Raw genomic sequence first — 20,411 nt, 5'->3', positions numbered from 1 at the left:
ATTTACCCCTTTGAAGGTTTTATTATTTAATATCTTATTTCCAGTTACTTCTAACAGATGGAGAGTACGTTTTTCTGTAACCTTTTGCAAAAGAAATTTCAGATCAGCTTTTATCTATGTGATTTCCATACCTCAATCATAATATAAGTTGCTCAAGATCAAGAATATGATTTCTCAAACAGAATCTGAAGATATACCCTGAGAAAACCATAATTCAAAAAGATTCATGTACCAAAATGTTCATTGCAGCTCTATTTACAATAGCCAGGACATGGAAGCAACATAAGTGTCCATAAACAGATGAATGGATAAAGAAGATGTGGCACATATATACAATGGAATATTACTCAGCCATAAAAAGAAATGAAACAGTTATTTGTAGTGAGGTGGATGGACCTGGAGTCTGTCATACGGAGAGAAGTAAGTCAGAAGGAGAAAAACAAATACCGTATGCTAACACATATATAAGGAATCTAAGAAAAAAAATGTTATGAAGAGACTAGGGGTCAGATGGGAATAAAACACAGACCTACTAGAGCATGGACTTGATGATATGGGGAGGGGGAAGGGTAAGCTGTGACGAAGTGAGAGAGTGGCATGGACATATATACACTACCAAATGTAGGGTGGATAGCTAGTGGGAAGCAGCCGCACGGCACAGGGAGATCAGCTAGGTGGTTTGTGACCACCTAGAGGGGTGGGATAGGGAGGGTGGGAGGGAGGGAGACGCAAGAGGGAAGAGATATGGGAACATATGTATATGTATAACTGATTCACTTTGTTGTAAAGCAGAAACTAAAACACCATTGTAAAGCAATTATACTCCAATAAAGATGTTTAAAAATAAAAAGAATGGGTTATAGTTGAAGGCATTAAGAAAATATATGGTGCAAATTCCCACACTCAGATCCATTGCAGGGATAAGACAGCAGAGATCCTGGTAGGCTAAGAGATTTCCTCCTGTCTTCTACTACAAAAGCTACTTCTATGAATAAGACTGCATTTGTATAACGCATAGAACTCAGGCTAGCATTCTAGAGGAATTTTTTGAAAACTTATCATAGTCTTTTTAGCTAATTTTTTGAAGTCAAATATTTCACATACTTCTCTAGAAAAAAAAAAAAAAACATTGAGCTGTCTTGCAATTTTAGATCAGCATTTCCACACAGTCATAGTGTGTGGAGGTAAATGCTTCTTACCCATTTGAATTGGAATTATATCCTCCACTTTACCGGTCAGGACATTGTAGACATTTTTTTTTTAACATCTTTATTGGAGTATACTTGCTTTACAATGGTGTGATAGTTTCTGCTTTACAACAAAGTGAATCAGCTATACATATACATATATCCCCATATCTCCTCCCTCTTGCTTCTTCCTCCCACCCTCCCTATCCCATCCCTCTAGGAGGTCACAAAGCACCAAGCTGATCTCCCTGACATTCGATTTTATCACGCCTCTCTTGCATGCACTTACTTTGACTTGAACAGTAAGTTAATCCTATGCAACACCCAGACCTGGCATATAAGTACACATATATAATAGATGTATATAGATTAATTTATCTGAGGTACCTAAGATGTGAAGTAGTGATACAGTATTTTAGTAGTTTGGAGTAGTTTCTGAATCAGCCCGCCTGCTTCAAATCTCCAGTTTACCGCTTACAAGCTCTGCACTATTACGCAAATCAATTAATATTCTGTAACATGGCTTCTTCAGCTGCAAAATGGACCATGTAATTTTGTTGAGAAACTTAAATGAGAAAATGAATGAAAACTTTTAGCAAAGGGTCTAATAAGGTTAGCTATCATTATTTTATACAGACTGGGAACTAGGACCCATGTCTCCTGGAATGAGCATGGGGCTATTGCTATTGTACCATTCTGCTACATTTCTCTTGTGCCTTCTTGGTCCACCCCCTCTGGAGCTTCACAAGTGCAAACTTCACTGGAGCTGTTAGTGGGAACTAGATGAGCCACTGAAACATCTCAATTTCCTACTTAACCCCCAACACTTCTTATAAGGTAAATATAAAGAAACTCTACCGGTGAGATGACACTCCCCTCATCATATAAAACAAATTGATTGTGAAGAGGGTTGGATTCTCTATGACCATTTAGTAACAACTCATAGGGAATCAAAAATGAGAGAAGCAAATTACATGATTTCTTAGGCAAATGATAGCCTGGTATTCCAGCTGATATTCTTTGCAAATTCTGATAGTGTTGTGCAACTGATTGGCCATCCAAGTATATGGCTCTTCTTTTTGGAATCTTCCATCACGAAAATTCACACATGAGAGGAACCTGGGCCACTCAGCATCTCCAGGCCCAGAGGCAGAGAGGTGTCTTTAAGTTTCACATTTACAACAGCAATCTTCTACTTGCAGGTTTAGATTTTTTTTAAGTCTTAAAATTCTGGCGGCTGTTTGGCTGTGCAGAGAGCAGGATATTCTCTTTTTCTTTTCTTTCTTTTTTTTTTTTTAAAGACAACATTTACTAATGACTCAGGGATGTTCTGGAAAGAATCAGTTAAAAGTTTCACATAAACATTTTTTCAGAGTTCAGTCTTGCCTCATGTGCCTCAGAATAATTTGGGTTAATTTTATGAAAAGGAAAGCACAGTTCCTGAATCTATCCAAGATCTTCTGAACTGAAACCTCAGTAATAAATCTCAGGAATGTGTCTTTATCTTTTTTTTTTTTCAATTCCCCTGGATAATATTGAAATATACCAAATTTGAGAATTAAGAAACCGGTAGTTAGAGAACTGTGATAATGTATGAGGAAATAATTGGGTTCTCTACAGCAACAAATGTTATTATAATAAGGAATACAAAGTCAGGGGCCTAGCTATTTAGGAGTGTGGAGGTGGCCTTGGCTCTAAAATTGTAAAAAGCAAAACAAAACAAAAAGCATAAGAAATACATAAGAAAAAAATTCATGGTTAAGTATTAAAATGAATTATACTGATGACAAGTCCTATAGGGTATCAGTCATCATCATCATAGATGCTCATGGTTTGGGAAGGAGGGGATTTAATATGAGGCAGGTCTTAAAATGTGATCAGGATTTCAATCGGATGGATGACAGAGAAAATAGATACTGTAGCGAGGGAAGAAATGGTAAGAATAAATGTGAAGTTGTAATCAATATAAGGTTTAGATTAACGGAAAGTTGAGAGGATGTATTGACGATAAAGGTTATACACATTTGTGTAAGTGCTTCCAAAAGTCATAATGACAAGGTCTGAGATCCAGCGATTTCAAATGGCATTGCTGTATTTTCGAGAAAAGGTGGTCTCTTGATCCAGCATAGAGAATGTATACATCTTTCTATAATAGTGAAATCTGACCACACATTTGACCAGTAGAGTCCCTTGTCCCTCCCCAAGACTCTGGTCTGGAAATATGTGGACCAGCTTCATTTTGGGCAAAAGGAGTTGGTAAACATATCCAAGGCAGAAGGAAGCATTTGTGACAGCAACGTGACCCTATTCAAAGAGCAAGGGGATGTGAAAAAGGGAAAAATAAGTTGAAAGCCAGAGATTTACCTGCCTCTTCTTGTCTCTTTAGCTGTGTCTCAAAGGACCACTCCTTGCTCTGCAAACCCGAGCGGTACCTCTCTAGTAATCCATGTGTGCAGCTGGATCAATCTACAAAGCATAGTTTTATAAAATATTGTTGCTGAAATGGGAACTGGCAGCCTCATTCATTTTAAATAAGACTAAAACATAGATTCACATTCTTTTTCAAGGTTTCAGATTGCATTTAATATTTCTTATGCTAAATCCCAGATCACTTGAAAAGCCCACAGAAGATTAAACACATGTTCTGTTATTATACTCTTGTAAAATTTGAAAAATAAAGTTTTTTCCTTTCTTTTTTTTCATCCTTTACCCAGGTCAGTGTCATTCATCCACACTGCTCTGGGACTGTGCTAGGTGGCCAGACAGCATATAAGGCACGACATGGACAAAATTCAGCAGCTAAGAAATTTGGTTGAGATTCAAATACTTCAGTGGCAAGGAAGATGTTGTGTTAGAGAAGACTCCAGTGGGCATAAAAGACCCGTGTGTTGTAGAAAGGCCAAAAGTCTCCATAATCTTAGAAAGGTACTATCAGCCTTATTTCATGCCTTGGCCTAGGAATGACAGTGTGATTCCTATTCTACACTGTAGTTTAAAATAGAATATTCATGCACTTGCTGTGTTCTGTAGTGGATGTCTGTTATTATTTTAGCCATGCAACTTAGAATACCTCTTCTTTTGTAAAAATGCCCTCACTCCCCTCTGAGGAAATGTAGCCCCTATTATCTCAAGTGCTGTGCTTGGGAGAAGCTGACCCCACTTCCAGCTCCAGAGAGAGGCATGTGACTTAGGATTAAACCTCGCCCTTAGCCACAAAATTTGATGCACAGGTAGTTAGGGAACCAACTTAGAACAGATAAAACTAATCTTAGGATGTATTGGGGATGAGCAAGAGAGGGATATATTTGTTTGTTTCTCCTGGAATTTCTCTAGCCATCTTCCATCACAGAGTAAGAGTCTGTTTGAGAATGGGGTCAATGTAAAGAAGAAAGTGGGGCCCACATATAGGGAGAAAATAAATTGCTAACATATGCCTCAATGTAGACAACACATGAAGATAAATGTTATCTTTGATTTTGTGTGTGTGTGAGTGTGTGTGTATGTTTATGAAAAAAAAAACAGATTTTATTTCAAGACATTAAGATAGGACTCAAAGGTATATTGTTAAGTGTCATTGGTATGCTGGCAAATGTTTATAGCTGGCTCTGCAGGGAGGGAGAGGAAGTGGAATTGCGCGTGGAAATAAATCTCCAGTTTATAATGTTTGCCAATCTCTGTAGTGTAAATGTTCTACCGTGCCAGTTTCAAGCTACCAGCCTAATGTGACTGAACATGGACCTGGAAAGAGATATGTATAATTGGCTCTTGCAAGCTCATAAGAACCAGTTCTCAAACATTACACTCTTTTTTTCAATCTGTAACATGTTGCTATGGCAAGATGATTTCTGCAACAGTTCCTCCTTTACTTGTCAGTAGAGGATGAAAAATAATATTCCCTAAACTAAAACTGTAGTAGGAGTAGATTTAGAATACTTGAAATATTTCATAAAACTTGTATTAATGGAACGTAGTATGTGTTAGATGCACAAGCATAGGGGTCAGAGAGACTTAAGCTCTGTGTGGCATTTAGGTTTCTCTGTCACTGTAGGAACTTGGGAAAGCCGCTTAACTTCTCTGAGTCTCAGTTTACACATCTATAAAATTGGGATGTACTAATACCTAATAATGGAGTTGATAAGAGAACTAAATGTGATGTTCTATATGAAAGGGCTTAGCATAATGCCTAGGACATGGTAAGTGCTTAATAAATGATAATTATCTTAACTCTTAATAAGCAATCCACCACTTTTTCTCTCCTCTTCTTCTAGGGGTCCTATTATATATATGGTAAGTCACTGGTAATTGTCTCACAGGTTATTGAGGCTTCATTCATCTATTTTTTTCTCTTTTCAGATTGAGTAATTTCTATTGATCTGTTTTCATTATCCCTGACCGTATTTTCTTTTGCTGCTGCAATTGCCTATTAAGACCATCAGTGCATTTGCCAATTCATATATTTCATTTTGAGATCCTAGAATTTCCATTTTCTTCTTTTTCAAGTAATTAATTTATGTGTTGATTTTCACCTTGATATCTCTTCTTTTCTGCTAACTTAACACCTGTGTCATAGTGACACCTTTTTCTATTGACTGCTTTTTCTCTCAGTCCTAGCTAAAATTGTTCTGTTTCTTCACATTTCTAGAAAGTTTTGACTGTATATTGGACATTTTAAACAGTACATTGTAGACTCTTGCTTCTGCTGTCTTCCTCTAAAGTGTTCATTTTTACCCTTGTAAACAATTAAACTATTAATCACATTGGAATTGTACAGTGCTTATACTTTGTAAGTTTTTTTTTTTTCTTCAGATTTGCCCTTAATCTTTTGGTGAATTCTTAGTCCTGGGACCAAGTCTTTATTTCTAAGGCTTAGCCCCTCTGCTGTTTCAATGGAAATTCCGACGTTTTTTACCACACCTATTTAATTTTGTAGGATTCAAACTCCAAACTCTTTATTCATTTTCCCCTGCTGTGGTGAGCAGCTAAAATTTCTACTCAGCATTTTCAGTTTTGCAGTGATTGTTTTCTGTTGGGTTTCTGGAGGTTCTCCTGTAATGTGAAATTCAGGGGGTAGTTATGGATTTGAGGATAGTTCATATGTAAATGCTGGGGCTGCCCCAACTGTGGCTCTTCCTATTTCTGAGTTTTGGTCTCAATTTCCAGTCCCTATGGCAGCTGCAGTCTCTGTCCTCTACCACATCACACCTCCAAGCCTGCGGTTTTCTAAAACAGTTGTATACCATAATAATGTGGAGTGCCTTCCAAGGATAAAATCTGTAAAACAAATATGTCACACAGTCTTTTCCTTCATTCAAAGCTCAATTAGCTTCGTGGTTTTGCCTGCATTTTTGCCATTTTATAGTACTTGCAAACAGTATTTTTACGATTTTTTTCCAGAGTTTAAAATTTTTATTTAAGGGGGGTTAATATAATACAAGACACTCTGGAGTTACGGAAACTGGAATCAACCCATTCCCTTTCAATTTCTACCATTATTAGGAAGTTTCTTTGTTTCTCATCTACTGAGCTTTCTCTGTACTCAAGAAATATTATGCTTTTAAAAATATTATCTTTTGCATTTCTGGTGATTTAGAGTAGGTGAGACCATAGCTTATTCTTAATATTTTGGATGCATAAAACCTTCCAAATATAGTTATTAAATGGCTCTTTGGTAAGCATTGCCTCTAATTGCACTAAAATATTTTTGTGATAATGAGTTTAGTTAATATAAGTATCAGTTTTTCCTACCTACCACTAGAAAAAGAAATTCATATATTTTATTATGAGCTAGGGTCTTTTTAACCATTTCCTAAAGAATGACTTCAAGGATTTTGAGTGGAGTAATGACTTCACTTGTAGTATACCCTGGGTGAAGAAGTAGCTGACATTATCCTGTATTCATGACTTATTCCTCGGAATCAATGACAGTTGAATCTGCATGTAGATGATAATCTGAAAAGCAAGACAGAAACCAGTTTGGATGCCCAGAAAACAGGTGACATCTTTGGTAGTGTCAACCTGGCCTCCTTTTATGCAGATTAGAGTTCATCTTGTGCTTCCTCAGTCACCCTCAGTAAACCTGGGCTCTGTTGCAGCTGCCTCCAAACCTGCCAAATGTAAATCGGTTCAGGCTGCTAAAAAAAAAAAAAAAAAAAAAAAAAAAAAAAAAAAAAAAAAAAAAAAGAAAAGAAAAGAAAGAAAGAAAGAAAGGAAGGAAGGAAGAAAAAAAGAAAGAAAAGAAAGAAAGAAATAGCCACTAAGAAAATGAGCAGAAGAAACTCTTCAAAACTCTCCATCCCACTGACCTATAAGAAGCTTCTAGGATGACGAACTATAATTTCTTCCACCTCCCTTATTACATAAAAGAATGCATCAAGCCTGCACTGAGTAAAAGTTCAATTATTCACACTAGAAGGAAAGTTCTTATCTCAGCTGTAATCTTAATTAAGGTTGATTTGAAATCTAGCTAAGAGTTTTCCTTGACAAGAGATATCACAGAGTAAGGTCCAGAGGTACAAGGACTTGGTGGAGTCCAGAATCCCTTTCCAAATTTCATCAGCAGTGGGAAATAATCATAGCTTTATTTCCTTATGTTTTGTTTAGAATCCATATACACTTTGGTTCCAAAATATGGACTAAACCATGTCACCTGATTCCTTTCAAATTTGGAAGTCCAAATTAATATCGTTCAGAATCCCATGTGTCAGCTATGATTTGAGTTTTCGTCCTATGATTCCAGAGAACCCCCAGAGTCACTGTAGATGCTTTGTGTTTTCTAAGTAAAGGAAACTGAGATATCCTGGAGACAATAGGAAATGAGTATATAATCACAGATACCTACACAGTCTATGGCATCATTAGGCTTCCTGGTTATATATTTAATTTAACTTTTTGTTGTTTGTTTTGGGCTGTAGCTGATTTAGCTGTATGTGAACTGAAGTATGTGAATGTGGGCATATGACTTTTAAATCTATCAGTTACATGTGTATACACTGCACATCACACTTCCCATTCATTAATTCATTCATATTTAATAAACAATAAGTGCAAGCACAAGAAGTAACTTGGATATACCTAAATTTGATTAGAAGAGATAGCTGGTTAGGAGGTAAGAAATGTAAGTAGTGCCAGACAGTTTCCCAAATCAAACATTTTTCTCCTAATTGTCTCTCACTGGGGCCGGATTTTGCCATTGAAATTTACTTTTTGATTAAGTCATGGCTTCTTTGAAAGAGCATATTTTAGACTGTGGTGGTAGTGGGGGATTTGAAATAAGGAGATGACCAATTTTATTTTTGATGTTTATTCTGAATTATCTGTAGGCCCCTAGATGAAGATGTCAGGTGGATATATTGGCCTGGATTAGGGGGATAGATTGGGGTCAGAGATTTATGTTTGGAAGGGTCTGTATATACAAAATAGAAGAAGCTATAGATCTTAATATAATTGGTCAAGGTGAGGTTTAAAAGGAAGAGTAGTTGCTTGCAGTAAGCCTATGAGGCAGATAATATTATTGCATTTTCAGTAGAAGAAAACTAGTCCCATGGAGTTTACTTAATTTTTACATGATAGGGAAGTTGTGAAGCCAATAATCAAACCAAGTTCTTCCTCTATTTTTTTAAAATAAATTTATTTATTTTATATATTTATTTTTGGCTGTGTTGGGTCTTCGTTGCTGCACGCGGGCTTTCTCTAGTTGCGGTGAGCCGGGCTACTCTTCATTGCAGTGAGTAGGCGTCTCACTGCAGTGGCTTCTCTTGTTGTGGAGCACGGGCTCTAGGCACGTGGGTTTCAGGAGTTGTAGTACATGGGCTCAGTAGTGTGGCACATGGGCTTTGTTGCTCCGCGGCATGTGGGATCTTCCTGGATCAGGGATTGAACCCATGTCCCCTGCATTGGCAGGCGGATTCTCAACCACTGTGCCACCAGGGAAGCCCATTCTTCCTCTATTAATCCAAAAATATTTTTATTAAGCTTGGATTGTTTTCTTGCCCATGAATATATGTTGTGGGCCTATGTGCTCTGCATGTTTAAGGCACTATAGTGACAATAAAACAAGAATAAGGCAGGGACATTTGATCTGCCACCAGTTAAACTGGGATTTTTTTTAAAAATAAATTTAGAATCAGTCTCTTTATCTCCATTTCCACCACCCCCCTCTTTTAGGGCTTTCATGGTGCTACTTAGAGCTTTCCAATAATTATCTTGCCCAGACTCTATCACCTCTTTCCAAGTGATGGTCTGTACCCTCCTGCCAAAATTATCTTCTGAAGATGCCAAATATTTTACTTTTGTTAAAGAGAAAAAGTTGAACTTTTCAGTCCAACATTCAAGGTTCCCTTAGTCTGGTTTAACCATGCTTCCAGTTTTATTTTACTCTTACCCCCGGGGTGATATGTTTTTTCTCCAGCCATACTGTTCCTGTCACTATTTTCCTGTTTCAGTTATTTATTGTTATGTAATAATCAACCCCAAACTTAGAGGTAAGCGCAACAAGACTTTACTACAGTTGTCTCTCATGGCTCTTGGGGTTGTCTGAACTAAGCTAGGCATTCTTTGCTTGGCTTTCTCATGCAGTTGAAGACAGACAGCAGCTGGGGTTGAAGCTGTCTTGAAGGCTTCTTTCTCCACAAGTCTTGTACGTGAACTGGGAAGACTCAAAGACCTGGGGGTTGAATCAGCTGGATCTCCTCAGGCATCTCCATCTTTCTCTAGTAGTTTATCCATGCAGTCTCCCCAGCATGGCAGCTTCAACGCAACCAGATTTCTTACATGACAATTTTGGGTTACAAAAGAGAAAGCCAGGCTGAGGCTTTAACACCTTTTATGATCTAGCCTTGGAGGAAGTCATGAGGCATTGTTTTGCCACATTCTATTTATTATAAGCAAGCCACCAAGGCCAGGATATACTCCAGGGGTATGGAATTAGACACCAACTCCTAATTGTAGACATGTGAAAGTGTTATACCACCAAACAAATATTTTGTGCTTTCAAAATATTTAATGGAATATTAGGACATTAATATTCTATTAATGTTTTATGCTGCATTAATAGAGATATTATTTCCCAGGACTACCTAATTTTTTCCCACCCACCTAAGTTCTATTTATTTTAATGTTGGTTAACTGCCACTTCTTCTGGGAAATCTTCACTTATCAAAGCAGCCACTGGTGATATCAGAGCTACTTTCTTCAATTCTTTATACAGCATGCAGTACAAGGTATCATCTTGCATATACATGTCTTATCTCTTTAACTAGAAAGATATAGTGAGGCCTTAACAGAGAAGACCTTCTTTGAATGGCTAATTCAGTGATTCAGAATATCAAAGGGTCACTTATGATACCAATAATAGAAACAGAAGTCTCTCCATAATGATAAAAACACAGAAATTTCTTAATTCCCTTGCTGAGTGAGGCTGTAGTAGAGGAACAGATATGAGGATCCACAGCTTTAATTTAGAAACTTTTGACAGAGCAAATCCCATCCACTCCAAGTCACAACTCTATACAATCATAACATTCAAATAAGATCCCTTGGGTGGCAACTTGAAGAAAGGCAAATTAAATATCCCAAACTGCAGTGTAATTTTTGGTACAATATCCTTTTGAATCCAGCAAATCTTAGACTCTGTTACAGAGTTTAGACTCTTCAGCTTTTTTTTTTTTTTCGTGATAACTGGGTGGCAGTAGCTTAGAAAAGCCTCTAATCGTGGCAAATACTCATTAAAATAGGTCTCGCAGGGCCCCGGGAAGAAAACTTCATCAGGAAGCAAATTAGTTTAGGTCCAACCATTGACTCTCTCTGTTCAGAACTTTAAAACTGCTACCTTATTTCCTATTTTCTTTTCTTTATCTTTAATGAATTACTGCCCATTATGAATTCCCAGACTACAGGAAGCATATATGTGCAACATTAGGTCACTTGGAAGAAAGTTAAATCTGTGAAGAGAGGATGTTGAGTGATTAAAGAATCTCAAGACAAAACATCCTAACTCCAGAAACAGCTCTCTGATTTGGGGCATACCTAAGACATCTTGTCATCCATCCATAGAGAACAGTTCCATCACGACTGTGTGATCCAGTGCAAAGCAGCAGGTGGTCCTGGACCAAGGGTCACTATCAAGACTGGATTCTAGGTGGTGGAGAGGTTGTCAGGTCTTGGTCTTGATTCTGAAATGAGTACAGTCTTCTCTCACTAACAAAGAACCAAATAAAGACAGATACAGTCATAGTTAGGATTATGACAGAACAGATTAATCTTTGTTAAATAGTGAATTTTATTCAAATTTGATTTCTGAATCTTGGTGTCTTAGAATCTTAAACATTTTAAGGTTCTTTATTCCTTATCCCCTAACTTACACACAGAGAGGCTATCGGCATTCATTATTTAAATACCTACCATGAGGTACGTATTGTTACCCCATATTTAAGAGGAGAATTGTGAGTTTTAGAGAAGTTAAGTAAAAGTCATAGATTATCAGTGGTAGAGATCTGATTTGAACTTAGGATCTACTGTTTCCAAAACATATGTTCTTTCCACTGTGCTTTATATTTATAAATATTTACTTGTTAATATATAAAATACATGTGTTATATAAAACACTTGTTCTACAGAACAAAAGACAGACTGGAGCCTGAGGGAAAGTTCTTTCCCAGACATCAAGGAATTCTGCTCACATTTGCTCGAGAAAACTAGTACTCAGAGAAATGAGCTAGGAAAAGTTTATTCCAGTAATTTTTTTCCCAGCTTGGTCCTCCCTTTCCCCAATCTATTCAGTAGATGTTTAGCTGTGCTCTACTGCTTTAGGTGTCTAAGGGTTTTGTAAGATGACAAAGTGGATATAATACCATAGGCAGCTGTCCCAGAAGAGAAGCATGAGGAGAGCTGAGGTTGAAACCACATTGTCTTACTGGTGTAAATCCTACTGATACCTGGATTCTTATGGCACTTTATCCTATATATATTTGTTGAATGAGTGAATGAGTAAATGAATAATATTATTTTCTCTCCTTCTCTCCCTCCCTGTTCAAGCACATTAACTTAGTACCTATGCTGTGCTGTGACTATAACAAATAAGACCTTATCCTTGGCTTCAATGATTGTACAATTTAGTGAGAAAAGACAATGTGAAGGACTGTCTCAGGACACAACATATAAAGAAAAGAATGATTCAGAAGGAGGTTAAGAGCAGGGAGTGATCAAGATGGTATCATCACAGAATTCTGAATAAACTTTCAGCTCAATCATCCAGGAATATTATCCCCATTTTCTAGATGAGGTAATAGAATCGCAGAGCAACTAAGAATGTTTTCCCAATCAAAAGCTGGTAAAGAAGGAGTAAAAAATCCATCATCTGCCTTCCAGTTTATTGCTACATATTCTTTCTCAAAAAATAGAAAATATAGAAACAAGAAATTCTACCATAAACAGAAAAATTCTAATGTTCGAATATCTTATAATGTAACAATAAGTATATAATGGTAGCTCATATCTGGTTAAAATATTCAAAGTTGATCAAGTCTGACTTATGATTCATGACTCAGACAAATCTATTAATGCTGAGATAATTTAGAACTTTAGTATTAAAGATTTATTTCACTGAAAGCAAAACTCCTTCCCTCTTTCCAGGTTTTACATTACCCCACATTGCAGCCAGAAGGGACAGTTAACCCTCTTATAAAAATATCGATATTTTCTCACACTATGGATGATATTACTCATCCTCGGCACCCCTTCGCATGTTGGCGCTAAACCCCAGGAGTTTAGTTCTAAGAGTTTCCCTAGCCCCACGGTGCAAAGAGACAGAGTGTTCAGCTTTGAACAAATCAGAGTACTGGGATCCGTACAATTCTCTTGACTCATTTTCATAGCAAATATGAGGAATCCACTAAATACATAGTTTCACCCAACCTCCTGGGCAACTCTACCTCTCCTGCAATGAAAATTACTTGGCCCCTTTTCCATAAGGCATGAAATAGAATAAGTCAATTAAAATTTATTCATGCTCTAAATATTTCATCTTGTGGCTCTAAACACATACACAGAAAGCAGAAGAAAGAAACAAATCCTGCTCTCAGAAAACTCTCCATCAGTAAACAATCATGTGAGCTCTTTGAGGACAAGGAATGAAACTTTTATTTCTATATCCTCAGTTTCCAATAATCTAGGATCAATAATTGCTTACTGAATAAATGATCAAAACATTCAAAGCACATTCATTTAATATTCATTTATTCATTCATTCAACAAATATTTATTGAACTTTGGTAAAAATAAAGGCAAAAATCATCAAACTGTTGAAGACAAGGATTACGTTACAGTCTGGGCTTATATGGGAAGAATTTGCTGGGGTTTTCCAGAAGAGGTAGAAAGGAACAGATTAAAGAGGAGAACAGATATGGCATAGAAGGAGAAAATATTTTACATAACGCATGAGAAACCAGTTTAAGCACAGATTTATATGAAGGAAAATATGCCTCTCTGTCTCTACTGGGAATTTCAAACCACTCTGCTGGTAGTAAATACTATTCTCATTTGTTTCCCCATTGATATTTGCTTCTGCCTATTTCTTTGAACTGCCTTATCATCCGGGTAATTCAGGGCTCCTTCCTCAGAAACATGTAGTCTTGATTATTTGCACTAATTATTGGGAGTTTTTCCATCATTCATTTTTGTAGTTAAGGGGAGATGAGTTTAAAAAGAAAAACATGTACATGTCACTCTCTACACTGCCAAATGTAAAGCCAATAGCTAGTGGGAAGCAGCTGCATAGCACAGGGAGATCAGCTCTGTGCTTTGTGACCACCTAGAGGGGTGGGATAGGGAGGTTGGGAGGGAGGGAGACACAAGAGGGAAGAGATATGGGGATATATATATATATATATATATATATATATATATATATATATATATATATATATGTATAGCTGATTCACTTTGTTACAAAGCAGAAACTAACATACCATTGTAAAGCAATTATACTCCAATAAAGATGTTAAAAAAAAAAGAAGAAAAACATGAAAGAGCCAACAACAAAAATGTTTCACCACATACCTGCCCCATCAAACTACACCTTCAGCCTTTCTTAATTTCTTCCCATTGCCAGGACCTCTATCTTTTTCCATATTAACACAGCAGTGCACTTGTGGTTCTGTTTCAAGGCTTACATTACCTATATTCTTTTCCTGGCTAACCCTGACCAAACGCTCCTCTCAGGGAAGACATCTCTGGCTTCCTGAACTTAGTCTGGAAAAGAAGTCTCTCACCCTTTAGCACCTTGTGCTTATATCAGAAGCCTCATTCTTCATACATAACTGTATCTAAGGTCTCAAATCACGCCAACAAAATCTTTTTTTCCCCCCATTTTCCAGAATGTCTCCAGACACATTCTGGAGAAACATTCTTTGTACATTTGATCTTGGCCCACAATCTCTGAAGGAAAAGATGGCCTCCTTTGAACTTGCTATAACAAAAAGATCGGAAGCATTAACTGGTCAGGGCCTGAGTTATGTGCTTACCCCTAGAACCAGGATGTATTATTTACCCAACCTGAATGAACAGAGGATGGGAAAGAGATGATTTCTCAAATGTATGTTGGAAGGGAGTGCAGGGTACAATTACCCAGGGGAAAGGGCAAGTTAAAACAATTAGAGGGAGCTAAATGGATTGAAGGCAGAATGACCTCGAAATTATCGGACAACCCTACTCAAAACACACAACACAACACACACACACACACGAAAAGAAGGAGGACTATCAGCCATGATATCATTAGAATTCAACAAAAGAGAAGCCATCTTTCTCCTGTAGAGGTGTTCATTTGACAATTAACCAAACATCTTTGCTGAGATGATGGATTGGGGATTCAAATTAAATCTCAGTTTCTGTTGGGAGGCACTGGACAGTACTAGTCATGGAACCAGCTTTTGGTGAACAACTACATTGATGAAGACGTTTAGCAGACAGCTGTGGACACTACCTCATTTAATCAGCATGACAATCTGGGCTATCATTATCTCTGCTTCACAGATGAAGAAATAGTCTTCACAATATTAAGTAACCTGATTGAGGGTCTCACAGAAGGTAACTGATCAAAAGAGGGTTGATCCTGGCTCTGTATGTGTAGTAGCCCTTGCTTATTCCACTGTGTCATGGGGGACGGGTTCCCTGCCTTCTGTGTGGTTGGTGGGCACAGTTCCAGCTTTCCATTTGGCACACTGACAGGTCCCTTTTCTCTCCTTTCTTATTTCTCATTTCTTCCTGACTCTAAAACAATGGTACAGAAAATGAACCCCTTTTCTGCCAACGGAGGCTCTTTCTCTGATGTCCACTATGTGGAGAAGCAGCCATGCTAATAATAGGTTGAAATCACATAGTATTAGAAAGCCTAGCTGTTGCCTTTCTCTAGGGGATTGATATGGAGGTATGCACATGCAATCAGCTCTTATGCAGAATTTTGGCTTTATTACCAAGATGGGCTGGTAATAATTTGAAGACCATTTACATGGTCTGTTGCCTACTTTTGTGAACTATTGACCATCTGTGTGTGTTGCCTAGGCAATGGATTGGGAAAGAGGAGAATACGGTTTATCTGCCCTGGTCATAAGCAGAAAAGAGACTTTTCTAGGCAAAGGTTTGATTAAAATAAATCAACCTGAAACACATTCTCTAGACACAAATTATTTAGAGGAAGGAGAAGTGGCTGATGGAAGGTTTTGTTAATACTGTCATTTTCATGAAATTGTTGCCTTTTAAAATAAAGCATAAGTAATTGACAGATGAGAAATGAGATACACAATGAATTATAAACACAAATGAGTTCACAAAATATTTACCTTCAGTGAAGTGGATCTGATACCATTTGACAATAAATATACACAAACACAGCCCTCACTGCAACTAGAATTCTTTTTTTAACTTGTCCCTTTAATTTTTTTTCATTGAAATATATCATTGTTGAGACTTAATAGGGCCGTGCAAATGTGTTTGCATTTATGGTTCTACAGAACACTTCTCCAAATCCCAATGTCTTAACTAGTGAGCAAAATATACTTTGAGCTCTCTTTCTTATTTAGGGTTATAATGGTCACTGTCTTGAGTGTTTGCAAACCCTTCTAAAGGTGCATATTTAAGAATAGTTACAGCTGTCCCCTAGGGATATTGTGGAAGTCAAAGAGACAAGGAGGGATCTGAATCAAGTGAGCCATGAGGCTGGGGGGTGTGAAGGAGCACATTAGGGAGCTCTCACAATCTCTACCTGACTGTCCCACATCCATGTCTTGGTCAGTGTTAATTCTCTACACTCTGGAGCCCATATAAGCACAGGGCTTAAGAGTACTGGGCTCAGATTGTCTGGTGTAGACTCTCAATTCCACCACTCCCTCAGATTCCTGGTCTGTAAGGATAATAGTACCTATTTGAAATGGTAGTTAGTAAAGAGAGAGAGAGAGAGAGATTGTGTTGAGCATAGTTACATATGTTAAAGTGTCAATTATATTCTAAGTGATTTAATGTCAGTATGGCAACAACAACACTTCCCCAGACTCCAGGCTCCTTTTGATAAACGCAGCAGAGTGTATTGAATGGCATACCTGTAGGTAGTCTCTTTTACTCTAGGAGAGCCAATAGCATCAATCCTTGCTTTCCCTCCAAATTATATCTAGATAAAACCACAGAATCCTTTACAACATATATTCTAGAGAGCATTATTAATCCATCCCAGTACCTGAGATATAACCAATTTTCCAATCTTATGCCGAAATCATTCTGAATTGCAGCTCAGATAGAGAGTTGAGCTGGAGGAAGGAGTGGGGCCTGGCTAAGGTGGTCAGAAAGAGGACAAAGATTGACTGATATCCCCTGTAGCTTCTGCGCAACTCCTTCCCTTGTCATTTTTCAATAACCCAGTGTGGTGATTTACAAGACCTTAAAATTAGCTAGTTTGGGAAATATATCAATGCAAAAACTAACATAATAAAAGTTTCAGATTCATATAGAGACTTAGATAAAAATGACAGTAGAATTTATCTGTGCAAGTTGGGGTGTGGAGGAGGGAAAATGCAGAGAATGTCATCTGGCAATTATCTTCAATGAGTGGGGAAATACCGTGAAATTTATTCTTTCACTTACTGGAAGGTTGATTAACCGTCAAGGCAGATAATTACTGGATTAATGCAGGGTTTACTTTTTTTTTTTAACATCTTTATTGGAGTATAACTGCTTTACAATGTTGTGTTAGTTTCTGCTGTATAACAAAGTGAATCATCTATATGAATACGTATATCCCCATGTCCCCCCCACCTTGTGTCTTCCTCCCACCCTCCTTATCCCACCCCTCTAGGTGGTCGCAAAGGACCGAGCTGATCCCCCTGTGCTATGCAGCTGCTTCCCATTAGCTATCTATTTTACATTTGGTAGTGTATATATGTCCATGCTAATCTCTCACTTTGTCCCAGCTTACCCTTCCCCTCCCCATGTCCTCAAGTCCATGCTCTACGTCTGTCTCTTTATTCCTGTCCTGCACCTAGGTTCATCAGAACCATTTTTTATTTTACATTCCATATATATATGTTAGCATACGGTATTTGTTTTTCTCTTTCTGACTTACTTCACTCTGTATGATAGACTCTAGGTCCGTCCACCTCACTCTAAGTGAATGGGATTTGCTGCATTCTCTCTAGCTAGGCTTCTTTATTTGAACAGGATGTGATGAGAATCTTCCCTCACTCTGACTCCCCAAGAAAATCCTTAGCCTAAAGTAAGCAATAAATGTTTTCTAATGGGAAACTGAAATATGGAAAGAGTGGTGGAAAAGTCTGGCTTGTTCTATTCTTTTGACTAGCAGAGGAAAACCCACCAAATTTCTCCCTTCTGACTTGGTCCAGTTGAGTGTTTCTTCTCTTCCTGATGTCTGCCTCCCATCACTTCACTTGAACAAAGCCAGTGAGTGAGAAAAGCAACCCCTCACTAAGTGTTCTTTGTAAAGTGGGAAACTGTGGCCCTATCCCTTTAGGCAACTCTTGCTTATTTATGTTTTGCACCAACGTGTACTGTTTTCCTTGACCACAGAATGACCCTGACCCTCTGGAGCAGTTGACTGAACAACCCATTGGTCTTTGATACAAGTTGAGTAACTATTACCTTCTCTCTAATAGGTGTTTTGAATGCAGACTTGAAGATGATTTGGACAGAGCAAATTGTTGCTCATGTGTGGAACTACAATATGCACATTTTAGACTTGAGGTAAGGTATGTTCTATCAGCATATGGCTTCTACAGCAGAGAAAAGGGCTCTGTAAAGAGGAAAGAGAGAAGGAGAGAGAGAGAGAAGGAAACAGAGAGAAGTAGTTATGAGGAATATAGAGAATGTTAGTAGCCATGTCCTGAGTTCCTAGAAATTAATTTTCTGGGATTTGTAAACTCCTGGAAATCTGGCTACATGTTTAGTGAGGAAGACAGGTCAGAATGAATCTGACGGAGGCAAACACTGCTTGTTAAGGTGATTATTTGATAGCTTTATTTTTTATGTTTGCTTTGCCTTTTTTTTTTTTTTTTTTTTTTACAGGACAATCATGTCAGTAGTTGTCAGCTTTGAAAGCTCACCAGTTGACCCTGCTTTTCTTTCACCATTTCTAACCATTAGACACTAATTCCATTGCCAGTGAGAGATGTTTCTCAGGCTTCAAATAACATGGCAAAGCAATTTCTGCATCTTCTATTCAGGGATTGATAATCTTTACCTGAACTACTCATTATCACTCCAATCCTTGTAGCCTAATTCAAGAGGTAGCCTAAGAAGGACACATACACTTTCCATATCCTCTTCCCCTAAATTATCCCTTTTTATGATTGAGCTGTTATTTCCTGAGCATTATGAATAATCCTTATGAAAGCCACAAGGCAAATCATTTCCATTTGCATATGTGCAAATTGAAGCTCAGAAAACTAAAATGGCCTATCTAATGAAATGCGCTGGTGCATCAAAGAGCTATGTCCTAAGCCAAAGCTCTTTCTAGGACCCTCTAGGACCCTAGGAGCCTCTTGCTCTACCTCAGTATCAAGAATTTAATCTTGGACTGTTTACCTCATTCCTATGGGACTTTGTAGTGTTCAACACCAAGAACCATGTTAAGATTTCTGTATTTCATTCTTCATTACAATCACAAGATGAATGTATTTATTTGTATTTTAAAGATGAAGAAACTGAGTCTCAGAAAGATTAAAAAATTTGGTAAAGCTGCAGCATTTATAGAGTATAATATAAGACATCCCATCCAGGTCTGTCTGCCTGCTCTCCAAATTTATATCACTTACTTCAGATCTTTCCTCCCTTCTTTATTTTCAGCCATAATTAGCATGTGTCAAACTGGGACATTTGAACCAACCTCGTGCTTGTCTCAAGATCAGATGATTTAATGAAGTAATTTAGAGAAACAGAAAGGAGAATGGAGGGAGAGGGAGGAAGAGAAAGGTGCTACTATCAACAGATTACAAAAGGAACCAAGGACTCATACAGTTAACAAGAAACCCTTAGGTCTAAGTCATGCCCTGATGCCAAGAAAGAACTAGGATGGCTGACTTTGCAGTAACATCCCTCTCCTGGCTGTCATACACTCCAGCTCCCAAGCTGAAAGTTGCCACTTGTAGCACAGTTTCCTATTCTTATTCCTTGGATACTGTTGATATTCATTTTAACCTGATTACACCTGTCCTGCAGGTTGCTGAATGACTGATGCATGTAGTGCAAGCTTTCTTCCTACCTTCCCTATTCTTTGCTTCTTGTCATGTCTCCTCCATGTTCATTCATTTTTCACTCATTCTCTCCACCACCCCCCTCATTCCTTTCTCTGCTCTCTTTTTCCACTCTGTGCTATGAATTAGAGACAGGAAGAGGAGGAACTAATCTATTTCTTCTTATGCCTTCTTCTCAAACACATGCCTAAATATTTATTTCTGTAACAAGAAGTAATCGTGTGAGAACATTGTGGGGCTTTTTACTACAAGTGAGAATCTGTCCTGTCCAGACCTGGAGATATGTAGCTTCAATCACTACCTTTTGGGCTCCATTCTAAGCTCTCTCCATATCGCTGGTCAGAAGATTTTAATACTGCCTAGCCTAACTTCTTCTAAGTGCAAGGTCAGCTCATCCCCTCTTGCTTAGAGATCAGTATTTTTTAAGTGTAGGGACTGAATATTTTATCCTACATAAGAGCCATTCACACTGAAT

The 20,411-nt window shown here is 37.8% G+C and overlaps 1 long non-coding RNA gene across 1 annotated transcript in view; it reads right to left on the bottom strand.

The window, feature by feature from the left end:
* Positions 1–11,243: 11,243 nt before the first annotated feature.
* The window catches only part of LOC136793681 (uncharacterized), a 379,912-nt gene continuing 370,744 nt past the window's right edge, over positions 11,244–20,411 (bottom strand). The window contains exon 4 of the long non-coding RNA XR_010839293.1: positions 11,244–11,381. This is a non-coding gene — a long non-coding RNA (uncharacterized lncRNA). The remainder of the gene's footprint in view (positions 11,382–20,411) is intronic.

This window comes from Kogia breviceps, chromosome 2 (assembly GCF_026419965.1).
Source record: "Kogia breviceps isolate mKogBre1 chromosome 2, mKogBre1 haplotype 1, whole genome shotgun sequence".
NCBI lineage: Eukaryota > Metazoa > Chordata > Mammalia > Artiodactyla > Physeteridae > Kogia > Kogia breviceps.
This window is presented reverse-complemented; position numbering and strand designations above follow the sequence as displayed.